The sequence below is a fragment of the Bos indicus genome, chromosome 3 (assembly GCF_029378745.1).
Source record: "Bos indicus isolate NIAB-ARS_2022 breed Sahiwal x Tharparkar chromosome 3, NIAB-ARS_B.indTharparkar_mat_pri_1.0, whole genome shotgun sequence".
NCBI classification, from domain to species: domain Eukaryota; kingdom Metazoa; phylum Chordata; class Mammalia; order Artiodactyla; family Bovidae; genus Bos; species Bos indicus.
The window spans coordinates 33,962,495-33,984,778 of record NC_091762.1 but is presented as its reverse complement, the minus strand read 5'-3'; the positions used below and the strand labels follow the sequence as shown (position 1 = coordinate 33,984,778).

General features: G+C 49.0%; 1 long non-coding RNA gene and 1 pseudogene across 1 annotated transcript in view; one reads left to right on the top strand and one right to left on the bottom strand.

Annotated features, from left to right (window-relative positions):
• Positions 1 to 341: 341 nt before the first annotated feature.
• LOC109556785 (L-lactate dehydrogenase B chain pseudogene) lies at positions 342 to 7,266 on the bottom strand (annotated as a pseudogene).
• Positions 7,267 to 12,836: 5,570 nt separating this feature from the next.
• LOC139182174 (uncharacterized) overlaps positions 12,837 to 22,284 on the top strand; it is a 46,075-nt gene continuing 36,627 nt past the window's right edge. Inside the window, exons 1-2 of the long non-coding RNA XR_011565766.1 lie at positions 12,837 to 14,383; positions 21,906 to 22,091. This is a non-coding gene — a long non-coding RNA (uncharacterized lncRNA). The remainder of the gene's footprint in view (positions 14,384 to 21,905; positions 22,092 to 22,284) is intronic.

Below are 22,284 nucleotides of genomic sequence, written 5' to 3'. Positions count from 1 at the left end.
TTATTTTTTATTTTGATAATTAATACTCCTAGAGCAAGGGCTCCTATTGCAAACATTAAACCACAAGCATGGCCTTTGATTCTTTGAGCCCAAATTCACACATCTAGGAAGAGAAAAAGAAAACTGTGATCCATATACATGGATGAAAACCAAAGGCTCATGGATAATCACATTGGAGTGTTTTTGCTTCTATTTTCATTTTTATGTTTTGGCCACTCCACACAGTATGCAGGATCTTATTTCCCTGACCCAGAATCGAATTCGTGATCTCTGCAGTGGAAGCTCAGAGTCTGAAGCATGGAGCCACCAGGGAATTCCCTCACATAGGAATTTTAAAATGTCTACAGCTTAGAACCCAGAAGCCACAGGCCTTGCAGGTCCTTCTGGATGTCCCTCAGTGTATCTGCACTTTTCTTGAGTTGAGCAACCTTATCAGCCTTCAGCTTTTGGTTGATTACACTGGTTAACCCCTGAGCATTAAGGACACACGGATGATTGAGGAAGACTTAATTCTAAATGCCACGCATCTCCTTCACCATTGTGACACCAGATGAATCCTGGATAGATTTTTCATCATGGATTCAATGAGATCAGTCACATGTCATCCAACAGACCAGTTGGTTACCCTTTTAGCTTGGTGATTTCACAGGCACTTTCCACTACCGCCTTACATGCTACTGCTGCTGCTAAGTTGCTTCAGTCGTGTCTGACTCTGTGCGACCCCATAGACGGCAGCCCACCAGGCTCCCCCATCCCTGGGATTCTCCAGGAAAGAACACTGGGGTGGGTTGCCATTTCCTTCTCCAATGCATGAAAGGAAAAGTGAAAGTGAAGTTGCTCAGTCGTGTCTGACTCTTAGCGACCCCATGGACTACAGCCTACCAGGCTCCTCCGTCCATGGAACTCTCCAGGCAAGAGTACTGGAGTGAGGTGCCGTTGCCTTCTCTGACCACCTTACATTCTTCCTTCCAATTTTCACTGTTATTGTTCTTTCCCATTTCTGGGCTCAGTTCCCAAACAGAAATGCTGGCCACATATATTCTACTCCAAACAGCTACACTTGAGTCACCGTGTTCTCCCCAAATCCATCCATGATCCATGACAGCTGCTGGAATGAATGCCAAGTTTTCAGCCATAAAATAGTGAAACCTTTGACACCCACTTTCAATCACATGGTGCTTGAGTCATCCACTTAGTTTCCAGGTAATATATATGAGGATATCCACTGGGTTGGAAGCCTCACTTATGATGCAGTTGGGACTGTACTTGATGATTGCAGGAATAATGAATTTGAAGAAAACATTCCTCCGCACCGGACTGAGATGATTCTCTCTCGCTGGTGGACTCCTGCGGTTATCCCCATAGTCACAGGGTGATCTGTTCTCTGCCGCAATTTTAAGTGTCTGAAGAAAGATGTTCCCATGCTGCAGATGCATTTCCAAGCATTCACAAGGGCAAGTTCATCAGCCAGGGACTTTCCCAGAATGCTGCTGGCACATGCCATACCTACTTGTCCAACACCCACTGCAATGATTCTATTGTTTGCGACTGTTGCCTCCTCTCCTGCAGCCATGCAATCAGTTTTCCCTTAAGAGTTGCCCTTGTTCACAGGAGAGCGAAGGCTCGGGAGACAGTTGTAATTGTTGTGCAGAGGATGACTATTGTGCAATGTTAGCCGTGTGCTCAGCCTCCCCTCTTTCTGTTCATCTTGTTCATGCATTCAAGTCCCTAGGGGCAGCTAGGACTTCATTCGACGTGTGGTCTCCCTAAGGCTGTTCTCCAATAGGCAGCACACGAGGGCCATTGCCACATACCAGTTCCACAGGTCAAAACCACGCACAGAGTGTGAACCTCCTGCAGCCACTGACCCCAGCCTTCACAGGCAGTGTGGGGCTCATAATCCTTATTTCATTTTGCTTACTTCCCACAGCCCAGACCACGGTTCTCCCTCTGTGTCAGATAAAAATAAAAATTAAAATAATTAGCTACCACATATTACACTGAGCTGGAAATTTGATTTACATGCTTTTATTTACTCTTTAAAACCTTATAAGGACATTTACAGTTCAGGAAATTGGGTGTCAGAGTAGTTGAGTGACTTACTGTAAGTCACATAAAGCAGGTTCTTTGGTGACACCCACAGTCACCCTCCACCCTTCCTACGGCTCTGTTACTCATGAGCAGAGGTGGAATTACTGAGAAAACTCTTGATGCCTATGCTCTGGGCCCCCTTACTCATACCTACCCCTTCCAAGCCCTAGAAGTCTATTCATAGAGCCATGTGTTTTGTGAAATTTGAAAAAATAAGATGTTTTAATGTTTATTTTCCAGAGGAAAGCCTCACTCAGGTTCCACAGGTCCTGGACACCCTGTTCATGAGTGTATGGCTTAAACATCTTATCTAAAACTTCGCTCCTCCTCTGTCTCCTTTCCCGACTTTACTTGCTCTCCTTGGCACAGTCACTAGCACACCATGCACTTTATGTGTTTATCTTGTTTGCTGCACATGGCAGGCACCACTCACGAAGTGTTTTGGGGTGAATGAAGGCAGCCATTGTCCTTACGAAAAAGCTGTTCTGTGTAGTAAGTTGTTTTCATGTTATAGACAGTTTATAAAGATGGAGGAAATGGCTTGCTCAAAGGCACCCACCACCAAGTCCAATCCCCGCTCTCCTGATCTGAGCTACCTGTGGACTTGGCCCTGTCTAGGTTGCCTCTGTCTAGGCCATGACATCATAACTTACTTATAGACCAGACATCATTTTATTGGTGTTTCATCCTTGACTCATCTCTCTTGCAACCATCTCCCCCTACCCTCCAAGCCCTACCAACCACCTCCCAAATATCCATCAGACCCAATCACTTCTCCCCACAGCCCCCACCATAGACAGGGTCTTCATCTACCTCCCACTGGTCTCCCTGCCCCCATGTCTTCCCCTCAGCTTCCAGAGGCTGATCCAATCAAGTCACTCTCCTGCTGGAACTATCCCATGAATTCGTATTTCTTAGAGGTCAGATTTGAAATCCTCAGCATGACCCATGAGGCCCACGGTGGTTTTTATTTTTTCCAGTTCCTCAAACTCACCATCTCCTTCCTGACTCAGAGCCCTTGTACATGTTCCACCCACTTTTGGTGCCTTAGCAGTCTTCCTCTCTTCCCTCTCCATCTTTCTACTTAATTTCTACTCACCCTTTGGGTCTCAAAGCAGCATCATTTCCTCAGGGCTACCTTCCTTGTCCACCCACACTGGGCGAGAGCCCTTGGAATGGTTTTCACAGCTCCCTGTATATCTCTGCAAAGAACTGATTACAACTATCATTAAATAAACAACTGTATTCTCTTGCGGGGTTTGATCTGTCCTTGTGACCCCCGCCTCCATCCTCTTCCCCAGAAATGGTGTGCCTTGCTCACTGCTGTATCTTTGCATTGTTTGTTTCATGTTGGAGTGTAGTTGATGAACAATGTTGTGTTCGTTTCCTGTGTACAGCATGCATTGTTTGTTTGGCTTAAGGCAGGGATCCCCAACCTCTGGGCTGCGGAGAGGTACCTCCTGTCAGGTCAGTGTGGCATTAGATAAGAAATAAAGTACACAATAAATATGATATGCTCGAATCATCCTGAAACCATCCCCTCATCCCCTCTGGTCTGTGGGAAAATTTTCTTCCATGAAACTGGTGTCTGGTGCCAAAAAGTTTGGGGACTGCTGGCTTAAAGGTTAAAGACAAGTGTTCCTCTCTCACATATACCCCTCGAGGTGAGTTTTTCTTATCAGCTGGCAACAGTGGTCCATGTGATCCTTCGGGACCCGGGTCCTTTCCTCCAGTGGCTCTGTCATCCTAGGAATTGTCACCTGCATTGTGGGGGCTGGATCATTGCCACATCTGGGTTGGAGTCAGCAGGAAGGGAAAGAGTTTTCTTGGTCTTGGTTTGGTTCCAGATATCTATTACTGGATAACAAACCACTCTGAAATAGTGCTATAAAACGTCAACTATTTCATTATTCTCATTGATTCTGTGGGTCTGTGAGGAACGCTGGGAGTTGGGGCAGAATTCCTGGACGGTGGCTTGTGTCTGTACTCTACAATGTCTGGGGCCTCATCTGGGAAGACTCAGATGGCTAGGGGTGACTCAAGTGGTAGGGGTTGAATTGTCTGGGGGTGTCTTCACTCACCTGGTGCTTGGCTAGAAGACTGGGCTCAGTGGGGCCTGTTCCAGGGCACTTACATGTGGCCTCTCTAACTTGGGGTCCTCACAGGAGTTGGACTTCTTTTACTGAGACTTGGGGCATTAAGAGCAAGTCTTCCCACAAGGTAGAAGCTGCCCAGTCTTCTATGCCGTAGCCTCAACAATCACATGACTTTCCACTTTCTTCTGGGATGAAGACCACCCAGGTTCAGGCGGAGCGGTCATAGACACCTGTCACTTGGTAGTTGAGAGTCAAAGAATTTTAAAACCATTATAGCCAGAGGGGCTAATACCAGCTCCACTCACATTTCCCTGGTGAGAATGTAGTCATACGAGTGCATGTGTGCTTGTGTGTGCTCAGTTATGCCCGACTCTTTGAAACCCCACAGGCTGTAGCCCACTAGGTTCCTCTGCCCATGGGATTTTCCAGGCAAGAATACTGGAGTGGGTTGCCATTTCCTTCTCCAGAGGACCTTCTTGACCCAGGGATCAAACCCACATCTCTTGTATCTCCTGCATTGGCAGGTGGATTCTTTACCAATTGAGCCACTGGGGAAGCCCGTGCAGTCATATGGCCCTTTCTAAATGCACGGAGGTGGGAAATACTATCCCCAGATGGGCAGCCATGTTCAGCTTCAAGTTCATCATAGTGGAAGAGGGAGAATGGATTTGGTGGACTGTTTCCTCTCTGCCACGGTCTGTTCCTCTGACCAACCAAGCGTGTGTACACCCCTCTTCCCACATGCAATACATGTCTCTTCAGGAAAAAAACCAAAATTCCAGTGATTGAATCCACTGCTGCTTGTTTATAGAACAAATCACTGACTGGATGTCTGCAGTGCCTCTGTGTTCTCTCCTCCATTAGGGATGGCCCGCTTCTTAGCCTAGAGCCTCGACATGAGCTGGTTCTAAGTGGGACGGCAAAATCAGCTAGTTGTGGCCTGTTGAATGGAGCGAAATCTGCTTTCACCTTTATCTCGGTACTTCATTCAATCTGTTTACAGAGTGGGAACATCAATAGATGTTCATTGAAAAGAATATCAACTAAAATTAATTCCAGATGGATCAAAGATTCAAGTGTAAAAAGCCAGCCCATAAAATGCTAGGGTTCAAAGAGGGTAAGAGCAGACAGCTTACAGAAGAAAATAAACAGAAGGCCAAAAGTGGTATGAAAAGGCATGTTCTCGAGGATGTGGGGAGAGAGAAACTCTCACATGCAGTTTGTCGGTGTTTGAGTTGATCATTTTTAGACGGGGGTTGGCAATATCTTTCGAGGTGTCAAATGTTCAATATTTTTTACTTAGAAACTCCACTTTCATGTATGTATTATACAGATACACAGTATTCCCACAAGTGAGCAAAACTATACGTCAAGAATGTTCCGTGTAGGCTTGTTTAGAATAGCTAAGCCTCTGGAAACCACCTAAATACCCTTGCATGGGAAACTATCAAATAAAGTAGAATCTCATGCAGCTGTTAAAAAGAACACAGGAGAATTAGCAGTACTAACACAGAAAAATTCCAAGGAACAGTGATAACTGGAAACGAAAGGCATGTTGGATAACATTATGCATAGTGTAAGCTCACGTGTATAAAGAAAGAAAACAAACTAATATATTCATTTGTATTAAAAGATAGCTGGAAAGATTCATAGAAAGTTTTAACAATGGTTACTTCAAGGGGGAAGTGAGTTTAAGGCTGGGGGAAGCAGGAGAAAGTTTACTTTTGGCTCTGTATCTTCTCCACTACATGGATTATTTTACAACATCCATGCATCACTTCTATAGGAGAATCAAATTCAGAATAGTGGGATTTCTGGTGGCTCACACGGTAAAGAGTCTGCCTGCGATGCAGGAGACCTGGGTTCGATCCCTGTGTCGGGAAGATCCCCTGGAGAAGGAAATGGCTACCCATTCCAGTATTCTTGCCTGGAGAAATCCAGTGACAGAGGAGTCTGGCAGGCTACAGTCCATGGGGTTGCAGAGTTGAAGATGACTGAGCCACTTCACTTTTCTAGGGAAGAAGGGAAGGGCATGGTGGAGAGGCCGTAAAGGCTCTTTAGCTGTATGTATAATGTTATGTTTCTAAAAGAGATTGAAATGGTTAATATGGTAAATTTTGTGTTAGTATATTGTACCACAGCAAAAAGAGGAAAAAAATGTGACAATCTGTTCATAACAACTGATAAAGCTGGATACTAGGATGCTCATTATATAATCCCTCTGCTTTTTCACATTTTAAAAACATTTCACAACTTTTTTTTCTAAAAAGATTCACTCAATAAACAAGATAAAATAAAGGGAAAGAAAACCAGAAAAGTGAAGCGAAAGGGACATCTAAGCAGTAAAAGAAACAATCTCATGGTGCACACTTTTAATAATCAGCTTGGTGAATTCAATGACAGTCTCAGCAGAGACGTGCACACTAGCATTTCCTGTTCTGAGCTCAGGATGCTGAGATGTCAGGAACACAAGAAACATGGCTGGCATTGCTCAGAAAAAGGAAATTTGCCACTGTGTTGCAGAGACTTAAGAGACTGTCACAGGCGCAGGCAAGAGCTGGCGAGGACCTGGGCCGTATGAGCTGTCTCCTCTCAACCTACAAAGCTGTGCGGCAGCCCTGCTGTCGTTTCCCAGTTGCCCCCGCTCCTTGCCCCTTCGCTCGCTCCTACCCTGGGGGTCTGGGCAAGCAGTGGACTCCCCTGCAGGTGGGCACACTCTTCCTTGCCCTCGGCCCCTGCCCACCCTGCAGGGCCTAAATCTGCTGCACCTGCAGTTCTTTGATCCTTTTTGGTTTCCTTTCTTTTGAAAAAATTGACCACAGTGCCGTTCTATGATGTTTTGAAAACCCTCTTCCTGTGAACTTGAAACGCGGGTGATAAAGAAGTAAAGGGCAGAGGGCTGCGGGTTTCACCAGAGGCCTTTGTTCTGGGCACGGAAGCGATATCTCAGGTAGACAGAGGTGGGGTGAGGGCCTGGAGTCTGACCTTGAGGTTCCAAGGGCTGCCTCGGAGGGGCATTGACATCCAGGGGCAGGTGGCTGCCCAGGGTGCCCTGTGAGGTGGTGAGCTCCCTCTCCATTGCTGCCAGTGGGCTGTGTGCTCAGTCACTCAGCCGTGGCCGACTCTTTACGACTCCATGGACTGTAGGCTAGGAGTCCTAGGCTCCGAGTTCTAGGCTCCTAATCCTAGGCTCCCACTAGGCTCCTCAGTCCATGGAATTTTCCAGGCAAGAATATTGGAGTGGGTTGCCATTGTCCCACCTAGATGACACGTGTCTATGGTGCCTGGGAGGATTTCTTCACAAGGAGGTGGTCTAGTGCCACCAAGTTTTCCTTCTAGCTGGGCCCATGATTCTGGGCAGGGCTAGGAGGCCCGGCCCTGCTGTCTGTCCCTCCACTGACCTCAGCCATGCAGAGAGCAGACCTGGGCTGTGACAAGCCTGTTGCTGCTTCTGTCCAGAGGGGCCGAGGTGAGACACTGCCCTTCCTACAGCTCCACTGTGTGTGTGTGTGTGTGTGTGTGTGTGTGTGTGTGTGTGCGCGCGCGCGCGCACGCACCCCTCAGAGTCCTGCAGAGAGAGAGACTGCTTCTGGGTTCCAGTCCTGGCGGGCCTCCACGAGCTGCTGAGCAAGCCTCTCATTGGTGTGGAGTTCAGATGTCCAGGGTTTCTGGGCTGGATGTCCGGGGAGTCTGGCTCCTTAGTGGCCTCGATTTTGTGTTCTCGTTGCTGACTCTTGGAAACCAAGTGCTGGCAGCCAGTCAGTGTACTTGGGGCTCCAAGCTGGAGCCTTAAATTCATCACTGAACTTCAAACTTGGAACAGCATAAGCACACTCACTGTCCTTTTTACAGAGAAGGAAACTGAGGCCCAGGAAAGTTGAGGGGCTTGTCCAGAGTTGCTGTCTGGGAAGGGGGGGGGGAGTTGGAACTGGGTGTCCTCTCACTTCCAGGTCTGGTCCCCAACTTCTCCATCCTGCTCTGTGGTGCCCTGGGATGCTCACTTGTGGAGTCACTTTGATGGGTACCCTTCCCCTCTGCTTTGACCAGTGGGGAGCATTGCCAGCTGATGGGAGGCAGAGAGGAGAGGGAATTAAGGCACTTATTCCCACTCATGTTCCCTGTGGGGTTGCCACAGTCTGGCTGCGGCCCGAAACCGAGGCCACAGAGATGCTCAAGCAGTCTCTCCATTCAAAACCATTCTGGTCACCTCCCCAGGCCAGCAGGCCTAGCAGTGGAATAGATGGCTACTCTTGGTCAAGGTTCCTGCAATCCTTTCCTACACCCTGGTCTTACCTTTGAAAAGAATCTCTTTACTGAATGCTCCTCTAATGGTCCAACTGAAGTATGCTGCCTGTTTCCTGCTAGGATCTTCCTGATCCATACCATCCCGCCAGCTCATCAGCAAGGACCCCTGGGTCTGCTGAGTCATCACTGAGCATGGGCCCTGCCCTGAGATGGGGGCCCATGGGGGCTGGAGGTGGGCTTTCTAATTCCTACTCTTTTCTCTGCCTCTGCTCACGCCTCACTCCTCCCCTAGCTTACTGCTTTGCCTCCAGCCCTCACCTGTCATTCTTCCCCTGCCAGATATCTGAGGATGTTTAAGGGATGAGAGTGAGAATTAAGCAACTTTCACCCCTACCCTGTCCAACCATGATACATCTGGGAAGTGATGCTCTGAGGTCTTGGACATCACAGGCCAGTCAGAGAGACCCTGGGTCCTTGGGACAAGGTGTCTTGGAAGCCAGTGCACAGAGACAGGGTGATTTCACATTGCTGGAAGAAGCCTCTTCCCTGGGGACTCTCATTCAGGAAAGTTCACCCACCCACTCACTCACTTGCAATGCAGAGGCACACTCCTTACCAAGCCCACCCTCGAGGGACCTGAGCGTCACTTCCTCAAGGAGACTCTCCCTAGCCCTTGGCTGAAGCTGGCTGTCCCATGACGTGTTCCCAGCACACCCTATCCCTCCTTGTTTTGTAACTTTCATCGCGCCAACATCACTTGTCCATTGTCTATGTCCTCTAGTGCTCCATCCTCTCCCTAAGAGCAGGCCCCGTGTCTGTGCTGCTGACCTCTCTACCCCTGGCACGGTGCAGGGCACACTGTAGGGGTTCAGCAAACTGGTGAACTGAAATGGAAAAGCAACACTACAATCCACACCGTGCAGATTACCCCTCTTGTCTCTTGGTAGAAACTGACAGAACAATGACAAGCCATGGCAGGCTGAAGAAAACATCAGCCTGAAGAGGCTGGAGGTGGGGCTCTGGTCCTGCTGTGCCTTGGAGACTCCAATCAGTCTCTGGGCTTTAGGTTCTTTAGTAAGATGTGATAATACTTATGTTAATGTTTTCTGGGACTTCATAACAAATTATTATAAACTTCACAATTTAAGACAGCACATGTTTGTTATCTACAGTGTCCATGGGTTGGGAGCTGGGTCCTTTACGAAGCTGCAGTCAAGATGCTGGACAGGGGGGCATATGTATACCTGTGGCTGATTCATGTTGATCTATGGCAGAACCCAGCACAATACTGTAAAAACAAATATCTTGCAATAAAAAATTAAAGAAAAGAAAAGATGACAAGCAGGGCTGCATTCATATCTGGAGACTCTAGTGAGGATGGATTCACTTTCAGACTCACACAGGTTGTTGGCAAAATTCATCTCCTTATGGTTAAAAAACTGGAATTTTGGTGGCTATTGGCAGGGGGCTGCTCCCAGCACTTAGAGGCCACCCACAGTTCCTTGCCATAAGAACTTCTGTATAGGCCCTCCCTGGACAAGGGAGCTTATGTCTTCAGAGTCAGTGAGAGAGGAAGTCTCTAGCACCAGCCTGCTGGTGAGACTGGATCTTTGTAACATGCTGTAATCATGGAAGGGACATCTAATCCTCTTTGCCAATATTGGTTAGATATTGGCATAATGGTTATTCCATTGATTGGAAACAAATCCCAGGTCCTGTCCACACTCGAGGGAAGGGGATTACACAAGGGCATGAACATGAGGATATGGGGATCACCTTAGAATCTGTCTCCTATGACACTAATCTGTCAAAATTCTTGAGTGAGTTAAATGAAAGCACAACAGCACTTCATACAGTACTTGGCACTTAGTGAAAACTCAGAAAATGCCATAAAAGGCAGCTAGAGGCAGCTGTTTCTTCTTTGGCCAGCGTGGGAATAGCAAATGTTGATCCATTATTGGCCCCCAGGCCCTACTATGTCCATCAACTGCTTCAGCCATTTGTAAAATCTGTTTGGCTCTTGAAGGCATTTGAATTTGCCAAATGGCATTAGATAGTATGATCAATAGCTGTTCTTTTTATTGTAGCTTAAAGATCTTCAAAGATCAGTAGTGTATCTTATTAACTTTTCTAGCCTCCGGTGCTTAGCTTGTTGGGCTTAGGATGTTGAATTCAGTCTGAATGTGTCAAGTGTTGAGCTACATCACTCACCAGAACAATTTGGATCTGGAGCTATATAGACCCAGAGGGCACATGGTGGGGGTGGGAGGGAGGGAACCAGAATAGGTTGAGTGGCCGAGTCAGGGAGGACAAGGAGCCACCTGTCGGGCCCTGCTATGGGGAGACCCCAGCTCCTGCTGTCATGCGTGCGCACCTGCCTCCACCCCTAGCTTCCTCCCCTTCTTAGTGTTCAACTCCCCTCCCCACCCCACCTCACCCACTCCAAGCAGGGTCTCTTTGGGATCTGGGTGTTGTTGAGCCTGCCAGTGTTAATGGGGGAAGAAAAGAGGGATTCCTTCAGAGACATGGACTATCTGGGCTGCAAAGTGCCTTAGTTAGACCCCTGGAGAGCGATCAACAGCCGTGTTCAGGATAAGGGAAGAGAACTCATGTCTATTGAACACCTACTCCTGCCTCTGGGCTCCACGCTTTACATATTTCATTTCCTCTGTTTTTTCAACCTTCAAGGTAGATAAACAGAAGCCCAGAGAAGGAAAGCGGCTTCCTCTTGTCACACAGCCTCTGGGAGGTAGAATTAGAACAGAACCTTGGTATCCTGGGCTGCTGGTCCAGGGTTTTCTCTCAACAGGTTTTTCTTCTCCCCCTTGGGGGGGCCTTGGTGTTGTAGCGCACGCCTGGCCTGGCCCAGTTCTCTCTATAGAGCCCTGGTTCCCACCTTCAATTCTTCTTCCCCTCTACCTCTGCTTCCAGGACTTTCTCTGCTTGGTGTGCTCCAGACTCCTGCTGACTCAGGAGGTGGCACCTTGCTCAACCTCAGCCTGGCACTGGAGCAGCCACTCAGCCCATCCAATCCAGAGTGCAAACATTCTTTCCAGCAGGGGCAGAAGCAGTTTGAGGCTCACACACCTGGGCACCTGTTGCCCAACTTGGATCTGTAGAAGACAAACCAGAGAGGTCATGTCGTCATTTCTGGGCAGAGCCATGGCCCCAAGAGCTGAAGTCTCTGCAGAAGGCCCATCTGCAGAGGGTGGAAGGTGGTGGGCGAGGTCACCCGTCCTGGGGCCGGTTAGACGGGAGGTTCACCCACCCTCCTTAGTAGAAAAGTGGAGGCCAGAAGCCACAGGCAGCAGCCTGGGGGCTAGGACTGTCAGGGCCTGTGAGAGTCTGAAACACTCCTCGGTCCCTCATCTGAGTTGCTTTAGATCCCCCTCCACTTTCCCTGAAGGAGTCTGTGTGTGGGGGGTGAATTCCTTAAAGGCAGGTCTTCAGGGTAAGGAGAGAAAGACAGCTGGGTACCAATGTTACTTTTGCACTCAAAATAGGTCTGGGGAGAGCTAGGGACAGCTGTCCGGGCTGAGAGAAGCCGGCTGTGCCCCTGCAGGGGGAGCTGCCGGGGCCTGAGCCAGGGCTGCGCTGGGAGCACTGGGAGCTGCCGTGAGGGCTCAGACAGGCTGGCGCTGCTCCTGAGCCTGGCCTGTTCCGAGAAAACACTCTAGGACCAGTCAGTGACCCAGGGAAGAACATCCTGAACCTAGTTATACTTCTTTTCAAAAGTTATAGGAGTAGAACCTAGAAAAAGAGAAAGCACACAACATACACCACACACACACACACACACACACACACACACCTCTTCCTCACCTACCATGAAATATGGGCTTCAGACGTCTCACCTCCCTGGGCCTGCAGAATCATACGAAGCCCACCTAGTCACACACAACCGTCCACAAACACACACTGTCACACACCATGACTGTCAGCAGCACACAGCCACGTAGAGTCACACGTCACCAAAGGCGACCATGCGTTCACACACCATGACACACAAGCACGTGAGAACACACAGTGCACAGGGAGACTTAACCGCAGGCACCGATGCTCACCCGTTCGTCTGCGTGTAATCACACAATTAACGGCAGGCACTGATGCTCACCCGTTCGTCTGCGTGTAATCACACAACTGGACGCCGTGGCATGCAGGGATTCTGAATCCGCACGGTCACGCACAGACTCATACCACTTTATACAACCACAGACGCACTTAGCCACACTCACAGGCAGGTGAGGACACACACTCGTAGGCAACTGGGCACAACCACACACCGTCGCCGGCAATCAGAGGAATGACCTGGCAGGTCCCAAATGTGCTTAACACAAGCGGCAGGGCAGGGGGCTGGGGGCGCCTTGTTCTCGAAATGGGGGTCGGCGAGGGCCTGGCTGTGACTGAGTCAGGGACAGAGGAGTCCACTCAGCCCTCCAGATGGCCCATTTTCTGGTCACCCCTCAGAGCAGCAGAAACTGGGAAGGAAGTTGGCCGTCTTTGCTTCCCGTCCAGTGGAGCATTCCTGGGTCCTGATGCAGTGTCCACAGCCTCCTCCCCCTCTCCCCTCCAGTCCACTGGGCTCCTGGCAGGAAGCTCGGACCCAGGGGGACTGCGGTGAGTCAGCAGGAAAGGGCTCAGGGAATTGGACTTGCAGTTGCTGAAGCTTCTGAGCGAGAAATGGCTGCCGTTCTTATGAGGGGCTATCCGTTGGAGGTCACTGTTCCAGGAAAGAGAGGGTTATGGCCTCAGGACTTGGTAGCAATGGCATTTCTCAGCCAACCCTGTGTGTGAAGCAGCAGAGGTAAGGTGCCATGCTCCCTCACAGGCTGCACTCGGACATCCATTGCCTGCCACGGGCTCTGTCTCTGCATGGTCCTCAGCTGGGCTTGGCCCACTGGCAGTGCCACCTGCTCTCCACTGTCATGGACTCATTAGTTTATTCAACCATTCATGGAGCACTGACCACACTGAGATGCATGAACTGTGCCTTCCAATTGGGAGGGTGACCTAAAAGATGATTCCAGGTCAATGTGGGGACAGAGATGTACACAGGCTTTTGTGAAGGCTGCTGGGGCTGGCTGCTTGGAGCCCTTGACCTCCAGCCCCTGCAACGGAGACCAGGATGGCTGCGGATGATGGTGTCCTTCCCTTCGGGTGTTTTTGACCTCTGACCTCTCCCAAACGAGGCAGGTAGCACACCTGGACGGCTCTTTCAGGAAAGGCATGAGTGTTCACAAGTGTTAATAATATGGCCCTTTTCATTTTCCCAGGAGTCAGGGAAATACTTTTTCAGATCTGAAGGACAACATTTTAAATACCACATCCAAAGGAAATTTTTGTAAAATGACTTCCTGCCTCCTGCAACTCAGAAGAGTCCCCGCAAGCATTCTCCTTGCTGTCTCAGGGTTATATCACAAACTTCCGTTCATACCAGACCAGATATAGCGGTTCTTTCTTGGATTCAGAGGAGGTGGTCAAAAATACTCATGGAAGAAACAAACACACACTAATGAGCTCAGACCTCTGGGTGGAAAGATTGGAAAGAGGCAGCAAAATTTCCAAAGACTTCTAGGTATGGGTATGGGGCTTAGAGGGTGGTGGACGCTGCAGGGGTCATTCTCTTGGTCCCTGAACTCTTCTCAAGAGGAGCCTGACTCTTCATGCCCTCCTTTCTTTTTCACTGCAGAGCTCAGCTGCTTCCCCTCCTCTGGGTACCACATTGCATCCTCCCAGCCTTGTCTGAAGAGTGCATCCCAGCCTCATCTCATCCCCCATTCCTGGCTGTCCCTGAGCTTAAAAACAAGCATCAACAAAGTTCCTTTTAACCCCTTCTAATCACTCCATGGAAATTAGAACAGCAGAGAAGTTATGAAAGTTCTGGAATCTCACAGAGTTCTTACATCCCAATCGACTCTCCAATTGAAAAAGAGAAAATTCACTCCTGCCTTGTATGTATAATGCTATTTTTAAAACTCCAGATAGGTTAAGTACTTAAATATAAAAAAGAAACCACAGATGTCATTAAGAAAACCACGGTTGACGTTTTATTGTGTGTTATTTTAGGGGGAGTGAGACCTTTTAGGCAGAAAACCAGAAAAGCCTGATATACTGAACCACACAAAATTTGTAAAGTTCTGACAACAAAAGCTCTCTATAAAAAGTCAAAACACAAAGGACAAGCTGGGGAAAATATCTGCAACAGATTAAACAAAGGGCTTATATCCCTAATTTACAAAGAGCTTTCACAAATCAACAGCAGAAAGACAACTCAATAAAAAAATGAACAAAGGCCACGAGCAGGTAATCCATAGAAGAAGAATTATAATTAGTTAATAAATGTGTGCAAAGATGTTCACTCTACCTTATAGTTTTAAAAAAAACAAATTAACTCTTTGTGTGTGTTAGTCACTCAGTCGTGTCTGACTCTTTGTGACCCCATGGACTGTAGCCTGTGAGGTTCCTCTGTCCATGGAATTCTCCAGGCAAGAATACTGGGGGTAGCCATTTCCTTCTCCAAGGGATCTTCCTTACCCAGGGATCGAACCCACATCTCCTGCATTGCAGGCGGATTCTTTTCCACTGAGCCACCAGGGAAGACCCACTGGTATAGCCAACATTAGAAAGATGGGTAATATTTAGTATGTATGAGATGGCTGGATGGCATCACCAACTCGATGGACATGAGTTTGGTTGAACTCCAGGGGTTGGTGATGGACAGAGAGGCCTGGCGTGCTGCAATTCATGGGGTTGCAGAGAGTCGGACATGACTGAGTGACTGAACTGAACTGAACACTAACAAGAAGAGGGTTGATGGACCTTTTCATAGACAGTATTGTTGGAAGGAGAAATGGGTAAAACCTTTGTGGAGGGTAATTTAGCAAGGTCTATTAAAGTTTGAATACGCAAGCCCTTGGTCCCAACAGTTCTATTTCTAGGAATTTATCCTTACATTCCGGAGAAGGCAACGGCACCCCACTCCAGTACTCTTGCCTGGAAAATCCCATGGGCGGAGAATCCTGGTGGGCTGCAGTCCATGGGGTCGCAAAGAGTCGGACACGACTGAGCGACTTCACTTTCACTTTTCACTTTCATGCATTGGAGAAGGAAATGGCAACCCACTCCAGTGTTCTTGCCTGGAGAATCCCAGGGACGGGGGAGCCTGGTAGGCTACCGTCTATGGGGTTGCACAGAGTCAGACACGACTGACGTGACTTAGCATAGCACCCTTACATTCAGGTATATGCTCATATATCAGGATGCTTATGGTGCATTTTAGGGGAAGTGGTATGAATTTGCTCCTCATACACTGTGCTTGCCCTCTACCTCCTTGGGATTCACACCAGGGTGTGGGGTTTATACAGTCCAGAAAACCCACTTGCTTTTCCCTAAGTAGGACCACTTTGAACCCATTCATCCTTATTCATGAACCCCTGTTGGTTACCTCCTCAGTTTCTACTCTCCTGTTTCCCCTTTCCCAACATCCTAATTTTTATTTGAAAAATACCTCTGACTTTGGGAAAACCATCTGCTTCTATAACCTCAGAGGGTTAAACTCTCTGGAAACACATGACCCAGACTAGATCTGTCAGGACATTCCACCTTCCCATCACTGTGATTGGTTCAGTGGTAAGCACACGACCTAAGCTGGTCCAGTCAAGATGCATCTCAGGAGTTTTACTGTACAGAGACTAGGACAGAGACATTTCTTTTCCTGTGAGTAGTGTCATGAGTGAATGTGGGCCCTGAGCTAAGTTTTTTCACTATAAGGGAAAAAAATGATTCTGTGGACAAAGCTAACCTACAGAGCAGGACTGAGTCAAGAGAACCACAGGAAAACAGAACCAGAGCCCGAGGCTACTGAGAACCTCTGAATCAAACCACACCTGAATCCCACTTAGCCCCTAGGTTTCTCTGACACAGGAAGCAATACGTTCTCTCTATTGTCTAAGCCAGATGGAGAGGAGATGTTTGTTTGCCTACAATGGAAGCTCCCACAAACACAGAGCCCCTTTCCTCTCTGACAATCTGGTTCTTTGTCTCTGTGATGCTCAGTCTTGGAAAACAAGGGCCGATTAATTCTTCCTAGGAGCTAGGGAAGCCCCAGATTTTTTCACTGAAGGCTTGATTACTTTGAGGTGTGTTGGGGTGGTGTGTGAAGGAGAGCGAAAAATGCCTCCCCATCATTGTGAGCCTCCTGTAGCAATGCTGGCAAGTCAGCTATTAATCTCTCACTGAACTATCTTGCCACATTTATTTCAACTGGAAAATTAAAAACAATCCAAATGCCCACGAATAGGGTAACTACTCATGGTCCTTTGTCAGCAGCCTTTAGAAATAGTGAGGAAACGCTACATGGGCTGCCATGAAAGACACCCCAAATATTTCATTTATTGAAAAAAAAGCAGATTGAAGAATAGGATGAGTAGTATAATCCCACTTTTGCTTTCTAAAATTATAAGTATATGCTTCTATCTGAATAGAAAAAGTTCTAGAAAGAAGATCACTTTACACGGCAATTTTTAATCTCCAGAAGCTGGCATTCTGAAGGATTAGCATTTTCTATTTTTTTCACGTCCTTATTGAATTCTTACGATCCTGGCATCTGGTCTATAGTTCCCTGTTTCCTTTTGTGGTAACTAGAGGCCTCAAGGGAGCTGTCATTGCCTGGGTGTGCAGTCCAACTCCCCCATTCCTCCCAGAAACTCCAAGCCTGGCCTGTTGGCAGATCTATGCAAAGCACCTGCAGGATGGACAGGGCTTCAGATCAGTGCTGAGTTTTCAGTTGTTCTTACCCCGGTGTTTGGTGTAAGGGAGACAGTGATAGGGCAGCACACCAGGGCTGAGTGGCGACCTGCTATCTGATTTGGTTGGTGGAAGACATTGGCTTGGATAATAGGCTGAATGTGTGGTGGTGGTTTAGTCACTAAGTCGTGTCTGACTCTTACAAGCCCATGGACTGTAGCCTACCAGGCTCCTCTGTCCAGTGGATTCTCCAGGCAAGAGTACTGGAATGGGTTGCTGTTTCCTTTTCCAGGGGATCTTCCCAACCCAGGGATCGATCCCACGTCTCTTGCATTGTAGGCGGTCTCCTGCATTGTAGACAGATTCTTTACCAACTGAGGCAGGGAAGCCCAGTGGCTGGATGATGATCCTCCAAGATATCAGATCTTCATTCCTTGAAATGAATAAATATTACCTTATATGGAAAAAAGTTCTTAGCGGATGTAAGATTAAGTTAAGGGTTCTGAGATGGAGGGATGCCTTTCTGGATTATTCAGGTAGGTTCTGAGTGCAATAACAAGAGAGGCAGAGGGAAATTTGACACATATAGAAAAGGAGAAGGCAATGTGACCATGGAGGCAGAGGCTGGAGTGATGCAGCCAAAAGCCAAGGAATGTCAGCAGCCATGAGAAGCTATAGGAGGCCAAGAACAGATTCTTCCTTAAAGTCTCTGGAGGGAGCATAGCCCAGTGGAAACCTTGATTTGGGCCCAGTGATACTGACTTTGGACTTCTGACCTCTAGGGCTAAAAAATAATAGATTTCTGTTGTTTTAAGCCACCAAGTTCATGACAGTTTGTTACAGCAGCCATAGGAAACCAACATAACTTTTGAAAGAGAGGCATAACTATAACTGTACCAAATGCTCTTCCCTGAGGATCTGCCTGCCTCCCTAGACACTGCTCAGTCTGAAAAGAGTAGCCGATTGCTTTCTCTAGACACCCTTGAGAGAGTCCCAGAAGCATCAGAAGAGCTCTGGCACTCCTGATGAGGGATTGTGGGGGGTTTGCGGAGCCCACCCTTGGCTCTCCACTAGGCCTTAGCTGGGGTGGGAGGCCAGAGGGGTTGCCTAGCAACCCTAGAAGCGCAGTAAGGCTCCCCACTGTGCCCTGGTTTCTAGTCAGAGCCCCTACTTGTCTGTATTGTTAGAGTGCAGAGGCTATTAAAGAAATAACAAACATCAACCCTCTGCTCAAAATAACTTCCCACATTCTAAAAATGGAATTGTGCCCAGTAGTAACATTTCTCACTCCTACAATAGTAAAATTTCTCACCCCCTCGTGCTCTGTGGGTTTGTGACTGGCCCCAGAAGGAACTGCTATTAATGGCAATTTCCACCTGATGTAACCCTGTTGATGACCCACTCGCCCATGGAGGCTGACAGTCCCTTGCATCCGTTGCATAACAGGCCTTTTCCCTTCCTCCCATGGAAACTCTTCAAGGGTGTTACGGTTTTGCTTGCTTTAATATTCATAGTCTCTCTTGGGACATAAAATAGTAAGTTAATAGTAATAATAAATCAACTGCTTTACAATGTGCTTTACAATGTGCCCGGCATTGTCTTAAGCACCTTATGCATATTAACTTATATACTTCTTGTGAGAATCCTATGTGGTAAGTACTGCATTATTGTTCTCAATTTTTTTTTTTTTTTAAATGTTCTCATTTTATAGATGGGAAACCTGAGGCATACAGAGGTTAAGAAATTGCCCAAGCCCACACAGCTATCAGGTAGCTGAGCTGAGGTTTCAGCCCAGGATGAAAGGCTCTAGGCTATGTATTCTCCCCTCGTATTGTATGTTGCTGGCTGGAGCAGTGGTGGGGAGGCTAATCTGACCAGTGACCAAGTCCTTATCTCTGTGTAAAGTGAGCTGTCTCGAGCAGGACCTAGCCTGAGACTTGGGCCTCATCAGCAGAGGAACCATTCAGCTTTTTCATGGTCGGGGCCACAGTGGCACACAGAGGTCAACGCCCAGCACACTCTTTCCCTTGGTGCCATCCATCTTCTCTATCTGCTGGGGGTTTTGCAAAGGTGGTGACCTTGAGCAGAGTGGGCGAAGAGGACCAGTGCCCACACCAGTTGCATCAGTGCAGGGCTAGCCTGGCTAGTTGAGATGAAAAGAACCTAGAACTTGAGTGAGGAGACCTGGTCCCCAGTCTTGGTTCTCCCAGGTTTGAGATGAGGCATTATTCTCTCTGCATCCCAGACTTCCCCTCTCTAAGCCAAGGGATTAGATGTGCTTTGACATGGGAAAGCCCCTCATAAATGCATAACTGCTCTATAAATCCAAGTTGGTTTCCTGAGTTTCCTGAGAGAGAGCGCAAACCCTAAACAGCAAAATCCAACCCTCATGTTCTGGAACTTGTGTGTTATCACCTCTCACTTAGACTCTGTTCCCTTACTAGCTAAAGATTACCCGTCTCAGAGTTGTTGCCTGTCTTAAAGAGACAGGGCACCAGGTGCTGGGAAGGATGGAGCCCCACTCCCTGGGACCCACCAGAGAGGGATTCCTGTTCACTTGGATTCAGAGAGGCTGGGATCCTTGGGAGATGAAAGGAAATCAGCTGAAGGGGTCAATCACAAACTGATCAGTTCTGGCTTTTTTTTTGCCCAGCAAAAATAGCACATAAGAAGACTTCTGAGTACCTCAGGTGGGAGACGATGGGTCCCCCTCTTTAGCTCTCACCTCATAGTGCCTACAGGGCTTCCCAGGTGGCTCAGTGGTAAAGAATCTGCCTGTCAATGCAGATGTGGGTTCAATCCCTGGGTCAGGAAGATCCCCCTGGAGGAGAAAATGGCAGCCCACTTCAGTATTCTTGCCTTGAAAATCCCATGGACAAAGGAGCCTGGCAGGCTACAGTTCATGGGGTCACAAAGAGTCAGACAGGCCTGAGCAACTGAAGCTGCCTGCATGACACGTGGAGCCAGTCCTCCCTACTTAGTCAGGGCTGCTTCACACACTGGGAACTGCCTGGATCCAGTAGGCTGATGAGTGGCCCTTTGAAGAATCTGGACCAGAGGCTTGGGCTGTCCTTGAGGGGCAGCACTCTCCCTGTTCCCCGTTCAGGTCTTGGCAGAGCCCAAGTGGGTATGTTGTGATGGGAACTTGCCAGAGCTCCAAGTCCAGCCCTGGCAGGCCTGCTGCCTCCTGTCCTCTGTCTTGGGGGTCTCTGGACTCCTGTTTCCCCAGAGAGGGTCAGGGCAGAGGGAGGCAGTATTCCTGCTGGGCCCAGAGAGGAGGCTGAGGGCTGAGTGTACCCTGGCCGACAGCCCAGGAAGCCTGAGTATGTAATTAAAAGATTGTATCTTCTTGCATCTGTCTCCAGGAACAAGGGCTCCCAGTGTTGTCCCTGTCCTGTGACCTCTGTCTGGGCATAGACCTGCTGCCTGGCTCTGATGTGTCCCTTTAGGCTGGGTGGGCAGATCCATTTCAGCTGGTTCTGTGCACAGAGAGGACAGACTCCCCTTCTCTCCTTCAGACCACCTAATAGCTGCCCCTCAGGGGGATGGACATGCCTCCCATCCATTTGGTAAAGCCTTTGCTGTTTGTATTAATAAATCACAGCCACATCGATACTGGCAGGACATCTACACAGAGCCACCCAGCTAGTCAGCGGAGAGCCGAGCCTCAGATGTAACTCTAATGGGTGCTGCACCCTGACTCCCCTGCTGGGAGGACCATGGGCCTTAAGGGTGAGGAGGGTGCAGGAGAAGAATCCTCTCCCCCAGCACTAGACAATGGCTTTGAGGGATCCACATGGTCATGGAACACTTTGGCCTTTGCATGTAAGACCATAAGAGATCAAGTCATCATGATCTCGGCAGCTCCAAACCATCCCACTTGCCAGCAGGAAGGGAGGCTGGTAAATGTGCCCAGTAGGAAAAGAGGCCAGCTTCTGGGACACCAAGGGGAGGGAAGACAGGATAGACAGTGGGGGAAGGTCAAGGGCTAGGAGCCTGGGTACCAGGGCAGTGGGGAGAGCCTTTAAGGGGATGAGTTGGGGGCTGCCATGTGGCCCTGTCTTTCATCCTCTCTGTGGCTGGTCAGGAGCTAGGGTTGGCATGTGCTTCTTGGGCCTGATGGCCTGGGCACAGAGGCCGAGTGGGGCCGTGAGTGGCATGTGGAGAACAGTTAGGAGGTAGTCAGTCAGAGTGGGGTTCACACACTTCATGGAAGAATTCTGAGCAGCTGGGACCAAAGCACAGCCTGCCGTCGTCTGGGCCTGGGCCGGGCCTCACCTTCACCCTAGTGGGAGCGCCAGTTTGGCTGGACAGTTGAGCAGGCGCAGAGAGCAGATGTGGCTGGTGCGAGTGCGGCTGGGGCAGCCGCCGGTCCTGTGGATGAGTCAGTCGCCTGGGTCCCGTGCCAGCACCAGTGGCTTCCTGGGATTGGGACAAGGATTCAAGGAAGGGTGGGGTGTGATGGGGCTGGGAGGTGGGGAAGTGCAGCAGGAGCTGGTTCGGGGAGGCTGTGGCTTGAGATGCTCCAGGCCAGCCTGGGCTCTACCTCTACTTACAGTAAGAAGGCACAGCTTCAGAAGCCTGTTTGTACACAGAGGCTGGGCAACCCAGGTTAACCCCTCTAATGCCAACTTTGTTACGCCCTGCCCCCCTGCCCCTGGCCCAAACCTCCAGGGGTGCCTCAAAGCAGGACTGGGAGGTCAAGCCTTCATTTCCTTTCTCTCTCAGGTCAACAGGACATTGGCTTCCAGCTCTCCCAGCCTGAGAATCCTGGAGCTACTCTTCATCTTGACGCTGTGGCCAGGAGCCAGCGCCCTCCTCTACACCTGCCCTCTCTGGTAGACTCCATCTCTGCTAAGTGGCTCTGCAAAGAGGTTAAATAAGCAACCATGATCAGCTGGCTTTCCCAGAAAGGTAGCTGAAGGCCTGGGCTCCATCTGAGGAATGGATTCTAATGGTAGAATCCTGCTGTCGTTGCAGGTTGGGGCTGTCAGAGGCTCTGACACGAGCAGGCCTGGACAACAAGCTGGGGTAGCCTTCTCCTGGGGCTCCTTGGAGCTGTGTTCTGAGGGCCCCACATTGGAGGGGGCTGGCTCTGTAGAGCAGG